We start from the raw sequence: 27,962 nt of genomic DNA, 5'->3' as shown, positions 1-27,962 counted from the left end.
AGGGCAGGAGGGCAGGGAGGGCAGCAGGGCAGGAGGGCAGCAGGACAGGGAGGCAGGAGGGCAGGAGGGCAGGGAGGCAGGAGGGCAGGGAGGCAGGAGGACAGGGAGGGCAGGGAGGCACCGGGGCTCCGGGAGCGCTCGCTGCCCTGAACACATCCAGCGCTTTGAGCTGCAGGAGGGAGCCACCGAGAGGAAATGGGCAGTGAAGGGCTGAGAGCAGCATGGAGAGCATTCGGGCCATTCTGTTACATAACGAAATCCATCTCCCGGATATTTGGAGTCACACGTGAGGATGGCACGGTGGTTCCTGCCCGTGGGCTGGTCCTGCCTGTCGCTGGGCTGAGCTGGGAATACTGCACTGAACCTGACCGTGGCCAGGTCAGCAAGCCCTAGTCCTGGGCTCTGTTATCCTCCACATCTCTTCCGTGTGAGAGGCTGGTTTTGTTCATTTTGTATCATTCACTAGCATACCATGTTTACTTTAACAACCTCTTTGAAATGCAAACTGAACTAATGTAAAAGAGAGAGAAGAAAATGTAAGAGCGAAATAAGCTTCAGCTCTCAGGTGTTCTGTTTATTTTTCCCTCTCAAAAAGTGTTGATCTCTCACTCAAGGCAGGTAGGAGGAGTAAGAAACTCCTACCTAAAACTAAAAGTTTTAGCTTCAAACTTTTGTGGTTTAGGCATGTGGGAGCTTAATTATGAAAAACTATTGATTTTTTAGGAACATCTTAGAAAACTTCTATTCCATAGAATTCCTGATATTTTGCTGAGAAAAGTATCAATAAATATATTAACAGCTCACTTTTTTTCATAAGCCCTAGATTTGCTTATCCAATGCTCTCCTTCAGTTCATCTCCATGTCCTAAAGCACCAAAAATAAACACAAACATACAAGTCCAAAACAGAGTGTGGAATCTCCATCCTTGGAGATATTCCTTGACACTGGAAGAAGTCCTGAGGAACCCGTCTGGTGCTGACCCTGGTTTTGACAGGAGGTTGGATGGAGGATGTTCCCATTTGGTTTCTGCCTCCATCTTTAGGATCCTACTGATCTTTTTCACTTGTTTTCTTGCTAGCTCCCCAAACATGTTTCAGTTGTGTCCACACGCCTGTGCTTACTTCCCATGATTAGTCAGCTGAAAAAGGCTTCTTTTGGTTTCCATTTCCATGTTGCAGTGACAAAGTGAGTATTTTTCCTTAATATCACGTATCAAGAATTGATATTCAAGTCAGCCATTAAATTCCTCATTTGTATTAAAGAAATGTTGTTTTCCATACTCCTGTAATGATATGTCCAGAAGAAGTAGTGGACATTTTATAGCTATTGATGTTAATTTGATTTTAATCATCTCAAGAGTCTCACCTGTCACTGTGTTTCCCTAAGTCATTCTCCTAAATGTTTTATCCTGTTTAAAATGTTGGTATTTGGGACATTGCCAATTATCAGACAGTAAAATATAAATTTATTTCCTCTGTGTCATTTGGTCACATACATCCTTGTGAGCAGATCCAAGCATTGCCTTTGTCACTGAATTGTATCAGTGCCACAAGAACATCTCAGAATAGTAGGGCTCAGGGCTATAAGCCATATGAGAGGGAATTGTGTTTTAAACTGATTAGAACATACAGGTCATTTTCAGAAATGTTTATAAAAATTAAATAGCTGTCTTTTTATTTTAAAAATTAAATACCAGGAGATCACTTGTCTTTTACAGAAAAAAGTATATGACATTTTTCTCTATTCTCTTTATGTATGTGAAATCTGTGAGACTCTCATTGTCAGCTGTAGGACAAACATTCCCCAAATTCTTTTTCCTGAGGCATGTTCATTCTGTTGCTGAGTAAAGACCTTTCTTGATTGCCCACTTTATAAGGAATATGTATCCCTTCTGAGGCACCTCACTGCAAATCGGCTGTAATGGAAGCCCTCACCTGAGCTTTTATTGGGAGGATAAACACTCCAGTAGTTCCCTTCCAAAGTGTTTACCTGGCTTTTTACAGCTGACTCAGTGATCAGAGCCTTTTAAGGCAGCCTTACTGGCATTTTGTCACTAATCTCACAGCTTTTCTAATTCTCATATGATTAATAGTGTAGGATGCTATTCATTGAGGAAAAAGTAAAACATTTTTTCTGTCTTGCTGCCTAATTTAGATGTTAAATTGTTAAATCCATTTACTTTCCAGGGTTAGTCTCAAAGGCGAATAATGCCAGTATTGAACTACAAGCAGTTGATGGACAAAGGAAATACCACTTAACTGCCTCTCCTTGCCTTTATGTGAAAACCAAACCAAAATCTTTCAATTTGCAGAGATGCAGCAATGTCATTAAACTGCTGAAAAACAATTTCCCTCCAGCAGGTGGTTGTCATATTGCTGAGACCAAAAGGCACCCTCAAGTCTTCTGGGGGTCTTGTTGGCTCTTCTAAAATAACATAACCCATTCTAAGGTCCATGCTCAACTTGCATGTTGATTGGGATTGCAGACATGAGGCAAAACCACACAGATTACAGAGGAGTGCAGGTAAGGGTAGCCCCAAATCTGAAATGAACACCTGCTAGCAAAGGAGAACCCCAAGTAGCTGGTGACTGGTGCCACAGTTGCCCTCTGTGTCCTTTGCCCGTCCCCAGCCCCCACCTGGCCATCAGGGAGGTGCAGAGAGCTCAGTTTGCCTGGCAAAGCTGCTGAAGTGCTGCTGGTCCCTGCTGACACACCCGGAGCTGGGGGTGGTGTTTGTGTAACCACGACCTGCTTGCTTCGTGATCCGAACGATTCGTACACAGGGGATGGAGCTGAGTGGACCAGAAGTGAGAAACGTGGTTTGACTGCATTTTTCCAGATTATACCAAGATTTTTTCTCTGTTTCCTTTATAATTCTGTCCTTATTCCATCTTCTCACCCATTTATCTGTCCATAGCCTAGAGCTGGTAGCTCCTTGTTGCTCCTGTTTGTTCAATTTATTTGGTTGGCTTGTCTCACTAAGATTTAGTGAGAACACTGTTCTGCAAAGCACAGGGTTCCACATGCCCAAAAGAGTCATTCAAGGGAGTTTGCTTGACACTCCCTGTCTGCAATCAAAAGGAAAAATGAGCATAAGGGAGCACATTTGATATATAGTTATGGGCAAATTTAAGTAGCTCTTAACACTCATATCAGATTCTCATGAGCAAATGATAGCGTAGACCTGTCTGCTGTCCTGCTAAAATCACTTACTGTCGAATGTAAAATACCTACTTGTACAGTATCAGCATGTTTAGAACTACTGCTGTTTTGTAAAGTGATGATAGTGATTTACTTTGTGTTATTCAATTTAAAAAGAAATAGAGTTAAGCACTGGTTAGGAAATACAGCAGAGCCCTCCTATGAAATATGTATTTTCAAATCTCTCACTTGTTGTTATTGATGGTGATTCAATTCCACCATGAATTGCATTTCTAGTTTATATGCAGGACTGTTTTGGTTGAGAATACAACAGTGCCAGTTTCTGCGGCCTTGGCTTTGGCAACACTCACAGCTTTGAACTCAGCTCTGTTCCAGCAATGTCCTACCCTCTTGCCCTGTTGAGTTCAGCCCTCAGAAGCTCATGGGTCCCGTGGAGATAGAGTTGAGATGCTCCAGCTCATTTCTGTGAGCTGTTAGGTTGCTCCCAGCTCCTGCTGCTGAGTCAGCTGGTTGCTTTGGAAGATCAAGCCTTAGGAGACCACTTCTTCTCTGGCTGTAAATGTCCCTTTAGTGTTTCCTCCAAAACACCCTTAGCAAGATGCAGTTAGGATTTAGATGGTGAAGGGTTAATAGTGTCAGCAGAGAGCTTAAGGAGTTAAATAGACACAGATCAAAATACTCCAGTGTCTAGAGGGATGTGTTTAAATGAACACTGCAAGGTTGGCAGGCCTCCAAATTAGCATAGTTTAAAGAATTCAAGGTACATTTAATTGGATCCTTCTAATCCCTTTTCCCTTAGAATGAGCATTTTAACAGTTTAATTCCTTTTGCAACCCCCACATCCCTTACTCCAGTGGCCCATCTAAAATAAATACTGTGAACTATAAAAGGCCTAGAGAAGTTCTTGCTGAAGCCAGTGGCAACAGGATGGAGTCCTGAGCACTCCACTCATTTGGGTGTGATGTTTGGAATTGCAGAGAGTACCAGGGCCTTGCGCCCAGCAGGTTCGGCCGCTCCCCGCACGAGGAGCCTCAGTGGCTGTGGGGATGGAGGTGGCAGCTGTTCAATGAGAGGGCACAGGGTGGGAGCTGGGAGGCAGCACAGGGTCCGTGCCCAGGTGCCCAGGGAGTTCCCTGGGTGCCAGGACAAGGAGGTGGCAGCTGGATAGGGGAAGGTGCCCCACTGTTTGCCAGAGCAAGGTGAGGGAAGCGTGCATGAGAACCACAGGCCAGGACTCTGCTTTTAATGTATTTATTATACTTCAGCCCACTTTAATTACTAGTTGGTAAGTGAACTGACTAATGGGCTGTTTTGTGATGACCTTTTTACTGCCTTTAATGGTCCTTGTTCAGTGTTTGGCTCCTGATGTGGATTGTAAGCTCCTTGGGGCAGAGAAACACTGGGAAACCCTTCTTGAGAACAACCTGGAAAACAGCTCTATTGGGTTTAACCTTGTCTTCTCAGTAAGCAGATCAAACCAGAATCTTGGTTTCCAGGAATCTGCAGTCTTCTGAATGTGGAACTGAACACCAGTAAAATGTCAGCCCTCATCCTGCACTTCCCAGAGGGACCACGGTGTTCCTACAGTTGTGAATGAGGCTCGCTGGAGTTACAGGATCCTTAACATGGATATACCATGACATGGTATAACACGAATAACCAGTTCCCCAACAGCAAAGGTGCCTCAGTAAAAGCAGTCTTCAAAGCTGGTCAGCCCCTGTGTCAAAACCAGAGTGGTTGATTTATCACCTAGACTAATGTCAAAGAGATTAAAGTTCGAGCTCTCTAAGTACTGTAAAATGTCATTATTAGTTATTTTTTATGGAAACAATTACCAAATTGTTTCATTTTTTACATGGATTAAATTGTCTCCTCCAGCTGCTGTGCTAGTTTAGACTACATTGTTACCTACTTCTTCAGGCACCTTGCTAAAGAAGACAAGAAGACTCTCAGAGGCAGACACATTTCACAGGATGGACAGAAATCACTCCATTTCACGCAGCAGAACCCAGAAATTCTACAGCAGGTGAATTCACAGTCTTTTCTATGGGATATTATTATATTTATGAATTCTCCTGAGTTTTGGGGTACTTAACACCAGCTAGCGTTGGCTATTTAGTGACAGGACAAATCTCCCTATGCTGGGATGCAACCCTGAGTAGCTCCAGCCGTGTTCTCATGACAACCAAGGATTGAAGGTATTTTTTGTCATTCTGAGCAGTGTAGGCTCTGTACTTGGCTGCACAGCACCTTACAACTGGGTGTTTCATTTTTGCTTATAAAAAGATGTGTGAGAGATCATCAATACATTTCTATAGACAAATGGGAAGGAAAGACTCTAAAGTATTTTAGGAGCAAGAAGAACAAATTCTGGCACTGAACCACACATTTTGGTAATGAAATGTGTAAATTGAATGTCTGTATGCTGTCAAGCTTGAATATTTTATTTTGCAGTAGATGACTCAGAGGGATTTTTTTTCTATTAAAGGTAAATACAATAGAAATTAAATCTCATGCTTCTGAAAAGGAAGTGACCACTGTAGTGCTTAGGAGAGATTGCCCCTTCTGAGCTCCCTCAGGTTTTCACAGCCCAAGTGTATTACAGGGAGACCAAGATGATCATAGCTACAGACCTCCGCATTTGCTCCATGCCACATGCCCTTAAAATCTCATTAAACTATTTGAAAATGCTTATTTACAAGAATCTCTGGATTCCTAATGCAGAGTTGGCACCTAAGGAGGTGTGTTTCACAGGTCAGGAGGCTTTTAACAAAACCAGAAATTAACTACATGCAAATGACGAGTGTGGTCATTTGTGTTCCCCTGCTAGGTAGGTGTCATTTGTAAAAATCCTGGCATACAGTCACCAGTTGCTGTTGGCATTTGCTTGCTGTTCTAATTGAAGGTGAAAAGGAGCTAATGGTAGCTAATATAATCCTGGCACTATATTCCAAGAATATTAATGGTGTTTATTATTGACATCATTACCAGAATAGGATGATTCCCTTGTCATATTACAGGTTCTTATGCTTTACATGCCTGACAGGGGTTTCCTGGAAGCAGCAGCCAGAGTTTGGGGCTGTTGGATTGCTCCACGCTGTACCACATGTGTGGTGATTGAAGGGGCAGAGCAGCAGGCTGGGCTCTGGGCTGCCCTCCATTTGTGGCAATCCTGATGTAATACTTTGTCTGTTAATACGCAGTAATCTTTCATTTTACAGTGTATGACTAGCCAGCGATCTGTCTTTATTAACTTCAGATTCTGCGGAATACGTTATATTTATTTTGAATGCAGGCTTTCACATACTCTTTTAAATATTAATGGCTGGTCTCCAGCAGTCAGCATAAATATGATTTGCATTAGCACTAGTCATATCATATTGAGTGCCTTTGATGTCAACTATTCAGGGTACTAATATCTGACATCATCTCCCGAGGTCACTGACAACTTTGACCTTTATTCTCATGCACAGTTTCTGTAGTCTCAGAAGCTCTTTTGAATTGATTTGAAATTTTGACTCTTCCCTTTATGAGGCAGTAAAATTGATAATTATTCAGATGGGAACTGAGCACTGAGAGAAAAATCAATTCCACCCGCTCTCTGCTGCGTATAAAATTACTTCTGAGTCTGCCGGACTGAACGGATGGCCAAGGTAAAAGCAGCAGGCAGGAATAGTGGAGAGGATTAGCTGGACGAAACTAATAGCCTAAAGGGATGGCTTTGGAGATGAGGGAGTGTGCCGGTTGGGGGTTATTATTAGCAATGATGGGACTCATTGATCATATGTTTACATCAGGTTTCCATTGGGTTATAAATCAGCCCTGAATAGAAACGGAACCCAGGGCCTGGTGTGCTACCGGGGGGACGGCGTATTAGATTATTCTCACTTTCACACTCGGATGAAAAGTGAGACATTGATTATTCATTGGCTGGCCATTAAACACTGGGTTTATAGACGATTTGACTATCATGGAAGCTAATGAACAAGATTGCTGCTTCCTAACCAGCGGTTTCAGTTTTCAGGACATCTGGGCTCAGTAATGTGTAACCCCGTTAAGGACTGGGTCACAGACGCTTAACGGCGCTGAAAACCTGGGGCCTGGTGGCAAATTGTGCCCCGGTTTGGAGGTGCGGCAGCTCGATACCTGCGCCGCTGCCGCGCTCCCAGTCGGAGCCGGGGCTGCCGTGGGGGCTCCGGCAGCAGCCGGACAATGACCCGGCCCCGCTCGGCCCCGCAGCGCCGCGTGTGCCCCGGGCCGGGCGGGGGGGCTCGGACAGCGCCGGCCCCGCGCCCGCCCAGCGCCCCGAGGCGGGGCAGCGGCTCCGCCCGCCCGGCACGGAGCGGCCCCGCACGGCCCCGAGCGGCTCCGCACGGCCCGGAGTGGAACGGCCCGGAACGGCCCGAAACGGCCCGGCACGGAACGGCCCGGAAAGGCCTCGCACGGCCCCGCACGGAACAGCCCGGAAAGGCCGGGGGGCCGGGGACCGGGCCCGAGCGGCCGCCGCGCAGGAGGAGAAGGCGGCGGGCGGTAGGTGCGGGCCGGGCCGGGGCGGCTCCGCGGAGCCGGGGCCCTCCCGCAGCAGGAACAGCCGCCCTCCCTCCCGCCCGGCCGCGACTGCGGGTGTCCCGCTGTCACCGCTCCGCGCGTCCGCAGCAGCGGCATCAGCATCATCAGCATCATCAGCATCAGCACCATCAGCACCATCAGCACCATCAGCACCATCAGCAGCATCATCACCACCCCGGCCCGCGCCGCTGCCCCCGCACTGCCCAGCGGGGCGGTCTCGGTGCGGCCGCCGCGAACAGCGCGGTGTGACTGCGCCTGGGGCGCTCACGGCCCCGGCCCCGAGCGGCGGAGCTGTGGCATCACCGCCCTTTCCTACCTTGGCCCCGCAGCAGCTCGGGGCTTTAATGGGTTGCCGTGACTGTACAGAGAGGAGCAATAGAGAACATGGAAGTGAAACAGCTCCGTAATTGCTCAGGAGCAAGTTTCGGCATCCTTGGGAAGCTCGGCAGTGGCTGTTGGCTCTGGCCGGGTTTTGCCGTGTCCGGGCTCGTAGCCCCGGGCGAGCAGCCTGAGCTCCATCTGCAGACAGCCACTTGGTGAGGCGATCTTACAGCCACACCGAATTAACGTGTGAAGTAATTCGAGATTTATGAGTAGAACACAGTATTGAGTTTACTGCACTCAACTATTGCAGTTCTGTTCTAAGCACTTTGATAAATAATTTTAAAAGGCTCCTACTTTGCTGTTATTCTGGGATTGAGAATTGAAGTCTCTGCTGCTTCACTTTATAAATGAGAGTGTAATTTTTGGTCTTAAGAAGTTACCTTTATCTTCTGGTAATGCTGATCTTGCTGAACTGTACACATTAGGCTGTTAGCTCAAATTCGGTGTAGTAAAATACTATTCCTACTAGTTCTTTACAAAAATCAATGAGTTTTGTAGCATCTTTCACCTGCAGTTCTAGCACATGTTCGTAAGAGTCAGGCATGATAGGTAAAGAATTCTTGCTTGCACAGCCATCTTTGAAATGATTCTGTGCTGGGTGCAGAGGGCATAAATGGTTGGTTGGCTGAATAGAAACAGGATTTCAGTGGCATTCCAGTGTTCACTTGCTTTCCTGGGTGTTTCTTGGCCAGGGATGTAAAGTACAGGGAGGCCAAGTGAGGGAGGACAGTGCTCAGTGATTATTTGCTGTGCATCATTTTCAGAACAATCACGTGGACAAGAATGAGCTGAGTTTTCGATGAGACTGAACACTGTAGTGGTGTTTGGATTCCCCTGGCCCCTGGCTGCCAGCAGGGCCACTCCACGCCTCAGCCCGGGTGGGCCACAGCAGGGGCCAGTACTGGCAGAGAGGGGCTTTGGGGCTGGGTGTCTGTAGGATGAGGCTGTGCCCGAGCTGAGCCTTTCGAGGCTTCAGCATTTCAGGGGGCAGTGCTGGAGGAGGGGACCATCAGCAGGGCCATGGGAAGAGCCAGCATCCCCTGCCAAAGGAGAATCTGGTGGAATACAAGGGCTGGAGAGGGACCTCTGGGAAAGGAGTGTCGCAGCAGGTGGGTGAGAAGGTGCGTGGGTGAACAGAGACCAGAGCCAGGAGTCAGGAGCCAGGATGGGGTGGAAAGCGCCAGGCAGGAGGAGAGAGTGTGGTGTGACGTCCTGGGGGAACTTGCCTGGGCTGCCCAGTGGGGCAGAGTGTGACCAAGGACTGCACCCAGTGACGGGAGGCACTAAGGGAAGCAGCACAACTTGCACTGCCTGGCAAGTGGAAACCAGGAAGCATAGGTGCCAGTTGCAATGAAAAATCAAGTGGCATTACTACAATAAGAAAGTATTATAAATTGCAACTTTTCTTTTTTCCCTTTTATATAGTAAAATAAGTGACATTTTTGTTTTTCAGATAAACCTCAGTGCCATATACAGCTAGTGTGGAGTTATGCACAGTAATGGAAATAAAAACCTGCAGTGGAGCTGTGTTTATAACATGCTTCATGGCCCAGGCAGCAGCACTTGCATATAAGCACATCACAAAGAAATCTAAATGGCACTGGCAGAGGGTACTTGTGCAAGATATTGAGTACCTAAGACCCTTACTCATATATGTGAGCATATACCTCATTTTAAGAGCAGATCAAACCCACAGGTGTGATTGTTCCTGTGCTTAAGATCAAATGTGTTTAAAAGCTCAGTTGAATCAGGATGAGGGTGCTCAGCTCTTGCTGGCTCGAGGCTTGAAAGTTTTGATACAATAGTGAGAGGGATTTTCCCTGGGACATCTGTTTCAGCCTTTTAGCCCAATTTAAAAATGTTATCCAATACTACCATAACTTTCTGTATTAATTGAAAGGGATGGAGATATACCAGCTGTAGCCAAGCCAGCAGAGATTTGGGTGGCTAAGCAACAGAAAAGGCACCATATTGAGTGAGCCAAAATTCAGTCTCAAAGTCATTTATTTTAACCAGTGACAATACGTTTAGACTCTAGTGTTTCAATTTGATTGATGGTTTAATATCATATATAATCTTTTTAATGAAGGAACCCATTTAAATATGTTAACATTTGCACTAGTAGTCTCCCATGTACATAACTGCATTTAATCATTACTCTGATTGTTTTTGTGGTTGTGTAATTTGCATCAGCAAAATAACTATGTCAGAGCTGTGTTATCTTAATGAAAACTACGGTTACTTCTCTTTCATACATGCTTCTTACTGTTCATGTATAAAAGTGGCAGCAATCCCAGTCTCAAGTATATTGCTAAATGTATAGTTATCACTACATGTGCTGTCAATTAAGAAATAAAAAAAATTAATGAGCTTAGTGTCTTTTCTAATTCTGCTTTGTTTAAAGCCTCATTGTGATTCGTTATCATGTGAATTGAGTAATTTAATTTTAAGACTTTTAATGTTAAAATACATCATCATTAGTGATGTATCTGAAGATTTCACGGTCTTAATAATGGCGCTAAATCAAATTGGGAATCCCCTCTTAATCATCCAAGCTGTGCTCTAGTTCGCACCAGCAGTTTTGGGCTGGGGAGAAGTTTCGTTCCGCCCAGGATCCCGCATTGTACCAGCCCGGGGAGGAGCACAAAGCTCCCGCACGCCGCGCGAGGTGTCGGCGCTGCAGGGCCCCGGGCGAGGCAGCTGCTCCGTGTCTGCTTTTGTTTATCCCTTGCTGGTTTGTGTAGCCTTTAGGCCAGCACATGAAACAATCGCTTCTACAGGGTCAGCTGCTGGTCAGAAGCAAAGCAAGAAAAGACTTTGCCTTAAAACGCCTCAGCCATCATTTCAGTGCAGCTGGCACCTGCTACTGGTGCGCAGCGGGAGGGTTAGGGGTCAAAGAGGCAGTTGTTCTAAACTCAGTGATGGCTTAAAGGGACTTGTAGATTAATCTGCTTTATTAACTTCTGTATATTAGATAACTATTGCAGTGAATGACAGTCCGTCTTTCTGAATAAGTCCCTTCACCTCATTCTCTTTTAAATTGGCTTTTGAGTAATGAATATTAAATAGAATACATTTCAGGGTAATTAAGTGGAAACATTAGGATGATGTTGTTTTACAATCATATCTATAAGTTTCTTGTGTATTTATCTTGCAATATTACTGTTCATTGCTTTTTGCTAGCAGAACAAAAAGCATAAATGTTTCAATTAAACAAGAGGAACTGGCTGTATTTCTCACTAAACTCAGGTCTTTGTGCTGCATAAATATTTTCAAAAAGCAAATAAGTTTAGGGAGAAATATAAAAATGTTTTATTCCTTGTTTACTCCCTGCAATGTAATACTTTACTTGGAAATGTTCAATTTCTGCTGGCCTTGGTTCTGTTATATAAAACACTAAGAGGTGTTGGTTTGGGGAAGGTCAAAAAATATCACTGTTCCATAGAATCTAACTAGTGATATGAATAGCACCAATAATTTTGTAAAGTTCACATTATAATTCAAAATTCAGTTAGAAGTGATGCTTGCAGTCTGGAAAAAAAGCAATATCTTTACAAAATGGATAGGGAAAGGTAACAATCCATTCTATGATCTGCTACTGGCAGATTTGCCATGTGAGTGATGAAACTCACTCTCTGTGAACGAACCCCCTCCCCCATTTGGAAAAACAAAAAAGTAAATTTAAAATTCTAGGATAGCAGCAGCTTACAAGGATGTTCATTGCTGTTGGATCTGATGGCAGCAGCCGAGATGGTGCTGGTTTGGAGATCCAGTGCTGGATGAGGCGGTTCCTGGGCGTTCTGACTGGGAGTCAGAGCAAAGGCATGTGGCAGGTGAAGGGGCTGGTTTCTGCCCAAAATTCTGAGTGACTGGCACACGCTAGATATGTGTCCCACTTAATCTTGGCAGATGTATGATTTTCAGGACTCTGTAACTGAACTTCAAAATCCACATTTTTCCTTGGCTAATGCTGTTGGTTTTGTCTGTTTGTGATCCTGAGAGACATTTGTGTGCTCAAGGTGTCTTCTGAAATCATGGCATCCAGCTGGGTTTTCTTCCTTTGGTGTTTACTTGTTTGGAGTTTTTTACTGAGAATTGAGATTCTTGTGTATTTGCATGTCTCCAGGAACCTTCACAGTTTTAAGACAAAATACATTTAAAAAAAACCCCAATGTCACAGTGGATTGATGAGATTTGGGAATGCTGTTACTTTCTCTCAGCTTAGCCTAGCATTCTCTAGGTAAGCTTAGTTTAACTTGAGCAAATCCTCCCAGTGCTTTGCTGGGCACATCAGAGCAGAGATTTGAGTGGCTGGAAGAGCACCACACACAAAGGACTGCAGCAACACAGGGTTTGACCTTTCAGAAGAACCATGTTTCTGAATTCATATGTCGTTTTCCTTTAAAAAAAAAAAAGAAATTGAAAAAATTAAAAATGAAGTGTGTGCAACCATTCTTTAAAATCTTTTTAGCGTGACAAGTAAAGTAATCTTCCATTGATACTTAAAAGTCCATCTGCAGAAATTCAGGCAGAATGTTAGAGAGATGCAATATCTATTGAAATGTTGAGTGTCAAACTGCCAGGGTAATGTATTTAGTATGAAATATAATATTCAGTGCATTTTGTTTTGATGACTGCATGAAATAGCCGTGTGCTCTTAGCCTTTGTTGTTGTTGTTGTGAAAGATGATATTCACTGCCAGGTGTTGGTGGCTGCTCAGGACACAGGAGCAATATGCTTATTACCAGCTTTATCATCTGTCCTTGTGTTTATTTGCAAAAGCTTTGGTTACAGTTCAGTTCATCAGGATAACAAAAACACTTTTAATTGTTCCACAGAAGAAATTAGAATCAATTTATGAACAGTTTGAAAACAGAAGAGGCTTGCAATCTGTTAGGCAATGGGTAATTAATACTCATTTTAGGCTTTTAAAGTTGTGTGCTGCTCCAGTGCTCTGCTCCAGCCAGCGGAGGGGTCACTGTGCCCTCCAGACCATCCTGGCACAGTGATCACAGCCAAGCTGCTGCCTTTCTCCCAGTCTCATTTCCTTCAAGGGGTGGTTTAAAGCCCACCCTGCCTCCTGTACCTTCTAATCATCTCCCTATCCATTAATATGGGTAAAATAATTAGCCCAGTTCTAATTGTCTCTTTGCTACTGGTTACTGTTGCTGTGTGGGGGAAGCCTCTGGCTCTGCTATGGCACGCGTCCACAGGGCTGAGCCCACCCTGAACCCACCCTGAGCCCACCCTGAACCCACCCTGAGCCCGCTCTGAGCCCACCCTGAGCCCTTGCTGGAAGCTGTTGGTGTAGGTGAAATTGATGTTCTCTCCTCCCAAGAGGAGAGAAATGACTCCCAAGAGTCATTTGGGTAGAGGTGCTTACAGGAAACACCAACTTCATCCTGTGTCATCTCTCAGAGAAGAGTGCTAGCTGCACAGGACAGAGAGAGGCCCTCACTGTGTGGTCTGTAAAAGATGCTTAAGGATCTTCAGACATGAGCCTGTGTTACAAAGCCCTGAACCTATCTGCTTCTTTATGTGCTGCTAAAAGCAGAGGGGAATGGATATTAATTTTTTGGTAAGGTTTTTAAAGAGCTCAGCCTTCTGGTACATCAGACTATCCTGAAGTTTGTGTTACGAATTATGGCAGGTTGTGCATTCCAGAGGTCCCAGTTAATCACAGTTCTGTCATCTTTAAAAGCAGCTGTAGCATCATATACTTACAGCCACTTGTTTAGAAATGGCTGAATCTTAAATAAGCAGCTTAGATTAATATAAAATGACAGTCTAGTGGCTGTAACTTAAAATCTCTGCATGCTACCAGCTAAAAAATGCAGATTAAGGATTGATGTCACAATCTTAAATTATTCCAGCCTGAGGTGGAATAACTTGCTGTCTAACAGGGAGCACAGATGGATAGGCAGGAAGAAGCTGTGCAGATACACGAGTTTGTAAACATCTGTCAGCTACAGCAGATACCCAAATACAAAATCTTGCACTTCAGGCAGCGCACGAGTATGTGACATTCAACAGAGGGTTTACATGAAATTCAGCACAGACAGAAGCAAGTCAACACACCCTGGAAGGTAATAATTAATGAAACATATCCCCTCCTCCCCGCAGAAGGGGGAGGGATTTCACTCATCAGTTGTTGTCAGTACTGCTGCTGTTAACTGTTCTGCTTCCAGAATTTCATGTAGCCAGCCCTTAGACCAAGCAAAACTGCTCCACCCTGTGAGACTCAGTGCTTTACTATGGGTGAGTCTACAGTGGCCAGCTGGCATCACTTCTCTGGCTCAGGTGGATGTCAGCTTCCCCAGGAGCATGGTGTCCCTTGGCAGAGATGGACCCAGTTCTGATGGGTGAGACTGGACCTAAGTGTGATAGTCCTTCATGGCAAAAATTCAGATGCAAGTGCAATTTGAAAATAACATATTCTGTCATGTTAGAATGGGCTTTCAGAGGAAAGATCCTACAGTTACAGTTTGAAAACCTGCTAGCACAGGGCAGAGCTGTGCTGTGGGCAGCTTGTGTGCAGGGTGTAGCTGCTGCCCCTGTCCAGCTGTGCTGTGGGGATGCCCTGGTGCAGCACAAACTTCTGCTTTGTAATCCTGTCAAAGGCCTGGAAGGCGGCTCACTGCTGGCTGAGGGCAGGCCATGATGAGAGGAAGCCTCAGCTTTGGAAAGACCTCTTTGCACTACTGCTCTGTGTCATTGTGCTATTAACACAAGGACTAGAAGAGCACAATGGCTCTGGTGCACATGACAGGGGCTAAACATGTCCTGAGGGTGTCCTTCTGAGGGTGTGCTTATGTTTCTGTTTAGATACAAAGTCAGGTTTTACCTAAGTTCATACACTCTTATTTTAGGACTATTTCTGCTGGCTCATGACTTGGACCTGCTTCAAGTGGATTCCCACACTCAGCGCTTTGGCCAGTTCTAAAGATGTGCTGGGAAATGCAGAGCTCCCCATTGCCTGTAGCTGTTTCTTTTTCACATCACCCTTTTGGACACTGGAAGAATGGGAGTGTCCCAGCAGGACGTAAAACTGAGGGGAATAGCCTGTGAGAGACACACTCGGATAATACTTCAGTCCATCAGCTGCTGCCATATACTAGTTCATGGTGTGCAGTGTGTCTCCCAAATGCCTTGTCCTGACACCAGGATTGGGGTTTTCTCAGCCATTTACACCCTAATTCTCTTAAAAGGAAGCAAAAAGGACAGTGCCAGTTGAACTGTAGCAAACAGAGATACAGGCCTGGGTCGCTCACAGGTTTTAGCTTCAACTGTTGAGTCATGAAATTTTAGTTACTAATATTTATTTAAACATATATACTGGCAGTGTGCACAAAGAGGGTGAAATGCTGGATACTCTGAACAGAATCTGGAGGAATCTGGTCTATAGGGTGGGAATGCCAGGCTTGGCCTGAGGGCAGCGTGGAAGGCTTTGGGAAGGGCTCTGGATCCATTGCCTGGGCTCATGGACTGCCCATTTTCCTGCCTCATGCCTCTTCTGTCCCACCCTTCCTTGCTCCTCCACACCTCCTCCCTTCTTCCTGTACATGTCATGGAAATTGGCAGCAGGATGGGAGGGAGTTGGGAAGGGGAAAGAAAGGAAATAGGAAAGTCAGAAGGGAAGGGAGCTGCAGTGTCACCAGCCTCCCGTGCTGCTCTGGAAGCTTGATAACATTCCTTGCTGGACTAATGTGATTTCATCATGCAGGGGAAAGGCATGTGGTTCTTAACCTCTTATATATTACAAGTCTCAGCTGATGTGCTGTTTCTGACAGTTAAATATTTTTAGTTCAGGAATAATGGGCTGATTCTTGCTTTCAAGATAAATAAAAGCTGTGGGTTTTGTGTTTCATCTGGAAATTTTTGCTTTGAACATGGGAAATATCAATGTGAAAGTCAAGCTTTCTGGTAAAATAAATATTTTAAAACAACAGATTAAAATTTAAAGTATTTAATAATCTCTGAGTATTTAAATCTTCCTAGTGTTATTAGTAAATGATGATCCGTTTACTGATGTAGGAAGAATTGATGATGAAAGAACAAAGAATTCCAAAGGACATTTAAATTAGTAATCACAGTTCTTAAATTAAGAGCAGACTCTCTGAAGCTGGAGCTTTAGAAACCTACCAAATTTTGTATGCTAAACAATGAAAAAAATGTGAATTGTTCAGATCTGAATGGAAACAATGAGCGCTATTACCAGTCAAGAATTTTGTTAAAATCTGTGCATGTTCCTGACCCTTCTAAATCCTTTGTAAAGGAATATACATGCTGCTTTCTCTGGTGTTAACGGAATGTTCCTTTTGCTAAAATGCGATTAGTTGCAGCACAGGAAAAGATCCATCCCAACATATGGGAAAGAGAAACGAGTTACAGGACTTGCAGTGGTGCAAATGTTGTAACCTGGCATGCAAAGCAGCCTTTTAACGAAAGGGCAGCTTCTCTTCCAGCTTCCTTGAGAACACATTTTCATAATGAAGATTGTCTTCACCAACATTTTCCTCCTCCATCCAAGGCTCTAAGGGAGGAGAAGCTGTGATGACTTAATTTATTGGAAGAACTGTTCTTTGTTCTTGCCTCTTCTGTCAGTAGTTCCTTTTGTAAAGAAGGGGAGTGGACTGGCCCATGGAGAAAACAGCCATGCACATGCCTGGGGTGAGTCCCCACTTGCTCTGGGATGCAGTGTGATTCCCTGCATGGCCAGCGATTTCTGAGAGGGTTCGTGCTCCTTATGAGTCAGAAGTGGAATTGAAAACTTTGGACAGTAGCATCTTGTCAGAGAAAAAGCCCAGCGCAGAAGGGAGGCTTTCACCACTGCCTTCCTGGCTGGCCAATATCAAACCACACAATTAATAGTTATTAATTACTATTACATATATAGCTTCATGTTGGCTTTGTTTTTATTGTATTCCTCGCTTTTTTCAGTGCTCTCAGTACTCCTTACTCATAGAGACAGATAAGTGCTTTCCAGGCGAATTTTGGACATTTTGGTCATCTTTCATACTTAGGCCAAAAACTTTCCAGAAGTATTTACTTTAGTTTGTTTTCAATTTAGAGCTTCTGAACTAGAGACCTTGAAGACAATCTCAGGAGTTGTTTGATAAAGCTGAAGTCTGAAGAGGTGGTGCTTTCCCTCTGGGTCTGTTGGGACCTGAGCGTGCCCCATTCAGGTTAAGCATCACACTGGAAGTCTCTTTGTGCTTAGCACTTTTTCTAAGAAATATGGGTACATGAGCTGTGGTGCTCAGACAAATTCACAGCTTGGGTGAGTTTGGTTTATTACTTAAAAAAAGGCTTCTGTCCTAACAGCTGGCCTTGTTACAAGCAATGAAGATGAAAACCTAGGGAGGAATGAATTATAAGAAGTCACAATTATTCTTCATGTTTGGAAAACAAGCCCCTGTTAGTGCTCGTGCAGAGGTTTGGAATTGTTTGCTTTGATTCCAAAGCAGCATGGAACTGTTTTTGCCCTGTGAGTAACAGAACACAGTTTGTGTGATACCTAACTGTGAAGTCGAGTGAAGAATTGGCCTTTCCCACACTAGACCGTGTGTTCCTAACCTGGATGCTGAAATGATTTGTGGATCTCTCTGTTCCAGGTGATTTGTAGTGCTAGGATTCATCTTTTTCATTTAGTGAAACATGCTGTTTGACTTCGCCTTGGTCAGTTATTACAGGCTAGTTTGCAGTGTGGCAGCTCTCTGGAGACCCCGCTCACAGCTACTCATTGGCCTAGAAGAAAGGATTTAATGATTTTCTACTTCCTCTGTGTTTGGTTTTAGGGTGTAGATATTTTATAAACGTGAGTCAAACTATTTACTGGTGACATTTTACAAATTTTCTCTCTGTTTAATCTCTAAGTAACGTTTTTAGGTTTGTATATGTTGTGGCCTTCGGCGTTTGGGACGAACATATCTCAAGGATATCTTAGAGCATTTTATCTTTAAATGGATTCTATTGTTATTTTGTAATTTCTTTGTACAAGAATGGTGCCAATGCCTAAAATAAGTCTTACCCTTCCCAGCTAGACAACAGACCAGAGGTACAGGAGTAGATCAGAACAAGAAGTGGGCTCAGAGTCAGAGCTTTGTGGGGCTCTAGGGGTGTGCCAGCCAATGGGCAAAGTAAATTGTGCAGCTTCTGTTTAGGTGCCAGCAGAACCTAATTGTGTGAGCTGATAGATGTCAGAGCTTTATAGAGCTGATGAAGTGGCTTTATCCCTGCTATAGAGTTCTGTAAAGCAAGTCACAGAGGTAAAGTAAAATGTCTAAACTCTGAGGCTGGGTTTATAACTGTGGTGGAAAGGGTACAGATTTAAAGACCTCTTGCTGTAATCACAATTGCCTTGGCTGAAATAGGGAGTGCTCCTCTCCAGTGCCTGGCAGTGTCATGCACGGAGAAAGGTGGACATGGGAAAACCAGAATCGTGAAGAGCAGCCTGAGTTTTGTCTAAAACTCGTACAGAACGTGTGTTGCTCTCTGGAAATAGTGTGACAACGGGGAAAATCCCAGAGTGAACATCAAATCCTGTACCTCAAATTAACACTGCTCAAAATCTCAGTTCATATTTGGTTGTATTTCAGCTTTGGCTTTAGAGCCAAGCTTTGGCATTAATTTTTTTAACTTTCTTCACCGGGTAGTTTTGGTTATGGAAATATTTTTTTCAAAGAATGACTTCTGTAATACCATGTTCATATAGGAAACATCAGTGATTTCAGCGTGGTTAGCAAAGGTTTCATGCATTTTTCCTTTTCAGCACATCACACAGTTTAAAAACAGCATCCATATTCATGTAAACTGTCTGAATTTTCTTTCAGGTGATGTCAGTCGTAATGAACACCATCATCTTTGGAGACTGCAGGAACCAATTGTCTGCTTCAAGACCTCTGCTTGGACTTACACTTCTCAATGAGAAAGTGAGTGTTTAACAGATTCCACCAGATTCACTCTTCACACACCAAAATAGTAAAAATAGTTACACAGAGCTGCCTGCTGCCCTTCGAATTGCCCATCTCTGTCCTTGGGCTCATTATGCTCACATTAGGAATGAGGAGTGGGTTTCAGCTCATGCACCATGTGAGTATCTTACAGATAGTTCACAGAGGTTGAATGGCTCTACTTTGATGAAAAATCCTCTCAAACTTTTACCCCAACTTTTACACCCAACCTTGGATCATACAAGGATAGAATTACCTTTTTCTAATGAACTTCGTTTTCATATTCCCAGAATTAAGCAGAAGTTATGCAACCTCATCAGGCTTTTAGACAGAAAGATGAAACAAGAACACTGTGAAAATCACGTCAGAAAAATTGCTTCCTAGAGAAATAGTTAACCAATTTCTTTCTCTGAATGGTTTCCCCGGAACAACTGGCTTTGGCGGGCGTTATCTGAGTGCTTACACTGAACTACTGGCATTGATTGCAATTTGGGTTGTGTGCATCTGTGGCAGATTCTGTAAACCAGGAAAGACGCTGCAGTTTGCCCTTTCAATAAAATCTGAAGCTATGAATTTGGGAATGGCCCTCATGTTTCCCTGGTGACTTAGTAGCAACGCTGCTGTCTGCAGTGGGAGCCCTCTGAGGGAATGCCGTGCGTTGATCTGAATGTGTGCATTTTTTGTGTGGCGAGGCGTTGTTTCTGAGGATATTGACCTGTTGTCTGTGCCTTTCTGCAGAGCTGGCTCTAACTTTATTCTGAATTGCTTTATCTCCTGGGCAGTCACAAGCCTCAGTGTATTACTGCTTTGGAGAATGAATTGTCTATACAATAAGAGGGCGCTGGAAAAAAATCAGACACTAAGATTAGCAGCAACCGCATACATTAAAATTCAAACTGAAATCCCAGCCATGGAAGGAAACTAATAGAAGAAGAAAATATATCAAGAGGAGAAGCGCTGTCTCATCATTCACCTGTGCTGAAGGATCCAATTTTAGCCATATCCAACAGCACTGTCATTCATCTTCTTGGTGTGTTATTGTGATTTAAATCCAAGCTCTATAAAAGAGAGCAGTTCTTTTAAAATGATTGAGAGGGAATAAGGGTAAATTCAGTGTTTAGGAAAACTTTATGACATCACAATATTATACTTTACAGATGGAAGCAATATTTCCTACTTTGGAAGGAAAACTAATCATTTTCTATCTGCTCTGAGTCACTGCATCATTATAAAAGTGGGATGTAAGTAGTTTTGTGCATTCCCAATCTTGTTCAAGACGACACTTTTGTTTATATAAGGCTTCTGATTTATAGCGCTTAAGGATTAGCCTGACTACATATTAATTATATGGTTTTGATGCTTCAATATAAGAAGAAATTAAATATTTCACTTGAAGATAAAACCATGGAGCTGTAAATCATAAGGAATAAATTTGTGGCTGTCAGAATATTCTTTTTACTGAAATTAGACTCGTTCTAATGATTATGTGTTTTGCTTAGCAGACATGGATATGTATAAGTACCTTTACTTATGAACAAGTCTTGTATTTCCTTTGGAAGGGTGAAGAACAGGGAATAGGATTTGTAATATTTGCATTGCCCCTTTTGCATCAAGGTTATTTATTTCACGTTCAGAAAAAGTAGGACACGTACTTATATATAACTGTAAAAGTCATCTCTGCTTGGCTCATTCCAGTGCACTGCTGATTTATTTATTGGGAATGGGTTCCTTTATTTCAAATGGGGTCTCTGTCTCTACAGTTCCTGGGAAATAGCAAGCCTGCAGTTACCATGTTGAACTGCTTGTTCTCTTCTTCTTTTGTTTTAATGAGATCTTATTTGGCCATAATTCATTTCAAAGGGGAAGCATCGTGTTTACTTGGGGGCTCAGAAAAATTGGGATTGATATGTGCTTGCACCAATAGGGTTAATGATGCCGAAATAGGAATCATACAGCCCACCCTAAAACAGCACTAATCTTTTGAGACAGCAGGAGGTCAGTGTGGACTGGGATGTTTAGAAACCCCAGGGCTCAGAACAGCTCCGTGGTGTTGGCACACAGACGTAACGGGGTGCTGAGTCCAGGAAGGGGAGGCAGAGATGTTATTCCATGCTGTTCCTTGGGGATGCTGTTATTGCTTTCCATTGTGGGGTTGAATGAAGTTCTTGGAATGCCTCTTTTCTAAAAATAACTTGTGGACACTGGACAAGGCCTCAGGGCTGTGGCCTCCTCTATCCTGGATTCTGCGTTGGTCACTGTGTTTGGTGTTTGGTGTTTGGTGCAGGCAGGTCCTGTGTCCTTCATGCCTGCTCCCAGGGCATGTTCAGAGTGGTTTAAGTGTTTCAGGACCCAGCTGTGTGATCAGCTGCTGCCTCTGCTCCCAGTGCTGCTGCAGTGGGCAGCAAAGATGGGGACACGGGGTGTTACTATTTTCAGGGGAACTGTGCTGAGGGCCTGAAAGTTGCCAAGGAGACACTAAAGCAAACACTCCCTATAATCCTGTGGAGTTGTTAGGGCTTAGCCTTGGAGTTACAGTTTTATTACATTTTCTTTCATTATCCCATATTTTTGCATAGGTACAGGATAATCATGTATGTTTAAGTTGGGATCTGTTTAAACCTTTTAAAGGTTTTTTAAAAAATTTGGCAAACAAATCCCAGACTTTTGTGCTTTCTGACAGTCTGTATGACACCCTACAAGTTACGTTAACTTCAGAAGTCTACTAAATTCTGCATACTAAAAGCTGATTCTCAGCCTGCCTTTAACAAGTTCTCTTGTTACACACCTGAAATTTGTGGAATACAGGCAATACTCCTCTAGAGTGGAATCAGACTGCCCAGGAACCTTGCCAGGTACGTGGGCACAGGTTCATCAGAATGGTTCATTCTCCTCTGAATAATTGTCTGTATCAGTGCCTATCCCAGGGATGTGTTTGTGCCCAAGGCCATGAGGCTGTGACTGACACAGCCAATGTAATAAAGACTGAACAGGGTTATTTGCCTTGCTTGGCTGTAGTAGCAGGGTGGTGGGCAGCTCTAGAATCCCCTCCTGTTCCATATTTCTAAGCTAAACTAACATTCTTGTAAGGTGATAAAAAGTTCTGCTTTAAGTGTCCGTAGTTCTGCCGGAATATGATGGGAATAGAAACGCAGGAAGTGATGCAGATGGCTGAGCTTCTCAAGAGCCCCCAGTGAAGAGCCCAGACTGGCACCACTCTGAAAAGGCTGGAAAAGTACTCAGGGATGCTGCTGCCACCTCTCTGGGGTGCACTGGGATTGGTTAGGGACCAACCCCCACTGCTGATCCCACTGCACCCCAGCCCTGCTGTACCACGGTGCTGCTGCCGGTGCCGATCAGGGAGAGAGCCTGGAGCTGCCTGGGACAGAGCCTGGCTGGGAGAGAACCTGACTGGGACAGAGTCTGACTGGGAGAGAACCTGCCTGGGACAGAGCCTGAATGGGAGAGAACCTGAATGGGAGAGAACCTGCCTGGGACAGAGCCTGCCTGGGAGAGAACCTGCCTGGGACAGAGCCTGAATGGGAGAGAACCTGCCTGGGACAGAGCCTGCCTGGGAGAGAGCCTGACTGGGACAGAGCCTGAATGGGACAGAACCTGAATGGGAGAGAACCTGACTGGGACAGAGCCTGCCTGGGAGAGAACCTGCCTGGGAGAGAACCTGCCTGGGACAGAGCCTGCCTGGGACAGAGTCTGACTGGGACAGAACCTGACTGGGACAGAGCCTGCCTGGGAGAGAACCTGCCTGGGACAGAGTCTGACTGGGAGAGAACCTGCCTGGGACAGAGCCTGCCTGGGAGAGAACCTGACTGGGAGAGAACCTGAATGGGAGAGAACCTGCCTGGGACAGAGCCTGCCTGGGAGAGAACCTGACTGGGAGAGAACCTGCCTGGGACAGAGTCTGACTGGGACAGAGCCTGACTGGGACAGAGTCTGACTGGGACAGAACCTGACTGGGAGAGAACCTGAATGGGAGAGAACCTGCCTGGGACAGAGTCTGACTGGGACAGAGCCTGACTGGGACAGAACCTGACTGGGACAGAACCTGAATGGGAGAGAACCTGAATGGGAGAGAACCTGCCTGGGACAGAGCCTGCCTGGGAGAGAACCTGCCTGGGAGAGAACCTGCCTGGGACAGAGCCTGACTGGGACAGAGCCTGCCTGGGACAGAGTCTGACTGGGACAGAACCTGACTGGGAGAGAATCTGAATGGGAGAGAACCTGCCTGGGACAGAGTCTGACTGGGACAGAGCCTGACTGGGACAGAAACTGACTGGGACAGAACCTGAATGGGAGAGAACCTGAATGGGAGAGAACCTGCCTGGGAGAGAACCTGACTGGGACAGAACCTGAATGGGAGAGAACCTGCCTGGGACAGAGCCTGCCTGGGAGAGAACCTGCCTGGGACAGAGTCTGACTGGCACAGATCCTGCCTGGGACAGAGTCTGCCTGCTGCTCTCCCAGAGGACAATGTAGCACTTGCTCAAAAGTTCTCCAGGTGCAGGTGAGTAACTCTGGGTTTAAATTTCCAAACCTCATTTTAATACTCTTTCCTTTACTCTTGTAGTACTTCAGAGACCTAAGGGCCACCTAGCTGATGAGCCAGGCTGACAGCAGATGTGGAGTCAGACTTGGTGATCTTAGAGGGCTTTTCCAACCTTACTGATTCCATGATGCCTTGAAATCCCTAAGAAAACATTGTTTTCCAAGAAAAACATGTATCAGCGTGCATTTTCTCTGAGCTACCTTATCCTGAGGAGTGCAGACCTGCAGGACAGGATGGGGATCATGGATGACCCAGCCAAGGCCCGGGAGTCCAGCTCTGCTGCCCGTGGTCGCCTTTCCCAAGGGCTCGGCCAGAGGCTCCCATGGCTGCAGCTGCCAGCAAAGACTGGATCTGGCAAACGCTGGACTCAAACTTCCCACCATTTACAGGGGTCTTCACCTGGAAGTGCTGCGGAGCACTCAGGTGGGCAGTGGGGTGGAAGTTCTCAGAGAGTTTTGTGGAAGTGCAGGCAGGGAGGGAAGGGTGCAGGTGGGAGGGGAGAGGGGCAATTGGGCCAAAGGAGCACCTCATCCTCAGTCCCATTTGCCTTCTGCCGTGGGGTGACCTCAGGGCCAGCACTGCCCCACCAAGCAGTGTGAGTTAGCACGGTTGCTCTCTGCTCTCAGCTCTGGGTTTGGAACCCCTCAGAGTTATTCTGCAAAGCAGGAGGCTCCTTTTAACTGCAAATGTTTAAAATTGAGCAGAAATCAATTTCCATTAGTAAGGAAATAAGCACAAGCATAAAAAAATATTAATAGAATAAAGAAGAAATTGCTAATTGCATCCTGTACCTCCACATAAGCAAGCCCTAGCTCACCACAGTGCTGCCAGACATCCCCGTGCAGTGGAGGCAGGCAGGATTATCGCCCCTGATCCGGCAAAGAGACCTTTGCTGAGATCCCATCAGTTTTGCAGGCACCTATCCCCACAGTCCTGTGCAAGAAGGAGCCCTCAGGAGCTGTTCTTGGGGAGACTTTATTAGCTTGGCTGTTGTGAGCCAGCCAAGTCTGACACAATCACAGCAAAGAGCATGGAGGCAACAGACAAAGAACATTTGAAAAACTCTAAATGAGAAGTGCAGACACATCTGGTGCTTTAAATTGTTTCTGTGTGGGTTTGGGATTGTTTTGGTGTTTAGATTTTTTTTAAAGAGAATCACAGAATGGTTTGGGTTGGAAGGGACCTTAAAGATCATCCAGTTCCAACCGCTTTGCCATGGGCAGGAACACCTTCCACTAGACCAAATAAACAGATGAGTTGTGATAAATGGCAGTTAAACTGTTCCTTTCAGGTGAGGATAGCCCAAGGGAGTGGTTCATGTTTGGGCTGTTGTGCAGGCTCTGTGGGTTGTCCTTCAGCCTCCGGTGTGGTGCCAGCGGACTTCATGTCCCACCCCTGCAGGTGGTGAACTGCTGGGGGGGTTTTGTGTGTTTGTTCTGTGCCAGATGGGTCTGGTCCCACCTTTCACCAAGCCAGGCTGGACTCTGACACTTGTCCTGAGGGAGGCAGGGGGGGCTGGCCTCGATGGCACATCCCAAGGAGCCGTGTGCTGGAGGGTGGGGAGGAAGGACATGGGATGGGAAAGCTTCTGGTTGCAGTGGTTTCACTGCTGGCTCTCCGCTGTTTCACACATTGCTGGCCCATGCTGACACGACAAATGCTTGTTATGTTGTAGAACTGGCTTTTGAGGGCACCTGTGGATTCTGTTTGTGAGTCTTCCTCTGGTTTTCTTTCCATTTAATATACATGATAGTTATTATTTTTACCACCTCTTGCGAGGCATCTCTCACTGCCAGGTCTCCTTTAACCAAACGTTTGGTGTTTGTTTTTCCAGGTCACTCAGAACATGCTGGAGAGATGTAGCCAAAGCTCTGCACAGCACAGGGGCCTCCGATCCCAGGGGTCTGGATGTGATTTGACAAGGACTTTGGAAACAGCACTGACAGTGCTCTGAAAGCGCTGGGACCCTGTTATATTGTTAGAGAGATTTTTTACCCTTGTGAAAACTATTTTTTAAAGATATCTTCTACCTTTTTCTATCTCTGGCCCAAATGTAAGGATTTTTAATAGTGAAAACAATGGAAAACCAGCCTTAGTTTGAAGAATGCTTTCAGCCTTTCTTATCAAAATTTATAATCCTGTTATTTTGGCTTTATGAGACAGTGTAGAAACAGTGCTTAACCAAAGAACAAAAGGATGTGCATTCCTTCTGAATTAGTCTCAGTTAATGATTCTCAGTTCTGTGCATAATAGCAAATAATATCTCATCAGCTAAAACCTCCAAGCTCATTCTTGAGGACATATTTGTTTGAAAATGAGATGAAAGCCAGTACAAACTTTATATGACACCTTTTCAAACTAATAAAATTACTATTTTTCTACAAAATGTTGTCTATTTCTTTGCAGCATGGGTGGTTAATGACAATGTGGACCACAAAGAAGACTGAAAATGAGCATTTTTAGGCTATAAGTATAGCAAGAAATTGAGAATGTTGCACAGAGTGAAATAAAGAGATGATGGAGCAAGAATTAATGAAGTACTGATAATGATATTTCACAAGTACACATTTTCCAGGTCTTTGGAAAGTGGAAAAAAAAAAGCCACAGAAGAAAATAAAGGTGTTAAAACACTTTACAAAGAATGAAGTCTATCCACCACTGCAGAAAAGAGACCTACAGTGGGGAGCAGTGGGTGTCCTGTGCTGGGCAGGAGGGGCTCTACTGGCTGGGGAGGCGCAAAATGAGTTGAAGGAAGACCTAAGAAAAATCAGAACTGTTTAAGCAATAAGTCAGTTTATTATGTGGAAAAGCTATTATGTGCAATTGCAAACTTGCTTTGGGATTGAGTTGGGTTTTTCCATTATTTACATAAGAAAAAAAAAAGATTTCACATGTTTGTCATGTTGGCTGACATTTCTGAATTTAATATTTCACCACTGCTTAGATAATGGGAATTATTAATTGTGGCCAACAGGGAGGAAAGGTTCATACCTGTATTTCTTACAGGGTTTTTTCCAGTTTTTTTTCTTTGCAATTGTTACTTTTCCGCACATTTTTAAACAGCAGGAAGTACAGCTGCAAGGAAGGTGTTTTATCAGTTTGCTGTTTACATTTGAGCTCAGCTCGAAAAAGTATTTCAGCCAAAGGGTCTGAGCTGCAGGAGTGCTGAGCACCTGAGGAGTAATCCATGGAGGCAAAGGGATCCATGGAGGCTACAGAAATCCATGGAGGCTCCTGGAGAGCTGCAGATTTGGGGTGTTCCTACCCCTGAGGTCGCATGGCGAGGTGTGAGGACCTTGTGGGAAGTGTGTGAGTCACATCCCCACCTCGGGCACCTATGGATTTGTGCTGCTGTTAAGTTTCAGTTTGGATCCCTAAAGGAAACTGGAACTTGTGCTGCTCAGTTGGGTCTTAAAAGCCGCAGAACCGATCCCCCAAGGCCTTGGGAAGGGGCCCTGGCAGTGCTGCCTCCTCTCTGACAGCTCTGGGACAAACCCTGCTATGGTCTCACGGCTCCGTGCATTGGCATTAAAGGCTCAGGTGAAATCTGATGGCTTCTGTGACTGCGTTCTGGTGAAAATAGAATCGTGGTTACACATCACGGGCACGTGATCCCAAACCAGCGCCTTTTCAGGGGAAATTGGCTGCTTTGCCGAAAGCTGAAGCTTTGGCACATGGAAAGGGAGAGTACACAGGTCCCAGAACTCCTGCCCAAGCTCCAGGCCTTCTCTAACACCCAGCTACAGCGTCCCTGGGGTACTCAGACACATCTCGGGAACATCCCTTCTAACACATCCCCTGTCACAGGTGAGGCTCCAAAGAGTGTCTTCTAAACTGGGCAGACTGGAGATGAGTGTTTAAAGGGCATTTTCACCTTGGTGAACAATTGACAACAGGAAATAATTTAGATCAGCTGATTGTGTAAGTACACTTGCTTTTAGGTTAGGAAAGGGAAAGCACAGCAAATAGGTTTATGGCTCCAGGCTCTTCTTTGGGAGGTTACTGTCAGCTTTGCAAAGGGGCCTGGTCACAGTGGCTGCAGCCCAGGTTTTCCACAGTGTTCCCAAAGCACGTGGTAATGCATTGCGCATTTCTTGAAAAAACATAATTGCCTTAAGAGCTTTGGAATTTTTTCTCCTTTAAAAAAAGTGGAAACATTGGAATGGGAAACGGCAGAGGGAGATGCCACTCAGAACCCAAGCAATTTCCTCACAAGGAGCAAGCGTGAGCCTGGTAATGCAAACAGTGGGGGACTGTAAAATAGGGCTGGTTCTCCCCCAGGAGTGTTTTATATCCTCGGAGAGAAAAGCACGGCCTGCAGAGGCTCAGGTGAG

At 45.0% G+C, this 27,962-nt stretch overlaps 1 long non-coding RNA gene across 2 annotated transcripts; it reads left to right on the top strand.

Moving 5' to 3' along the window:
* The first annotated feature begins 124 nt into the window (after positions 1-124).
* On the top strand, positions 125-26,014 carry LOC116451507. 2 transcript variants are annotated; one of them, XR_004243218.1, is made up of 4 exons: positions 125-5,188; positions 18,948-19,046; positions 22,178-23,586; positions 25,463-26,014. It is a non-coding gene; the product is annotated as an uncharacterized LOC116451507 (long non-coding RNA). The 2 variants fall into 2 exon arrangements; XR_004243217.1 differs by lacking the exon at positions 125-5,188 and having other exon boundaries at positions 13,451-19,046.
* The last annotated feature ends 1,948 nt before the right edge of the window (positions 26,015-27,962 follow it).

Source organism: Corvus moneduloides, chromosome 15, assembly GCF_009650955.1.
Source record: "Corvus moneduloides isolate bCorMon1 chromosome 15, bCorMon1.pri, whole genome shotgun sequence".
Lineage (NCBI taxonomy): Eukaryota > Metazoa > Chordata > Aves > Passeriformes > Corvidae > Corvus > Corvus moneduloides.
Note: the sequence above shows the minus strand (reverse complement) of the source record. Positions and strands in the feature narration are given on the sequence as shown.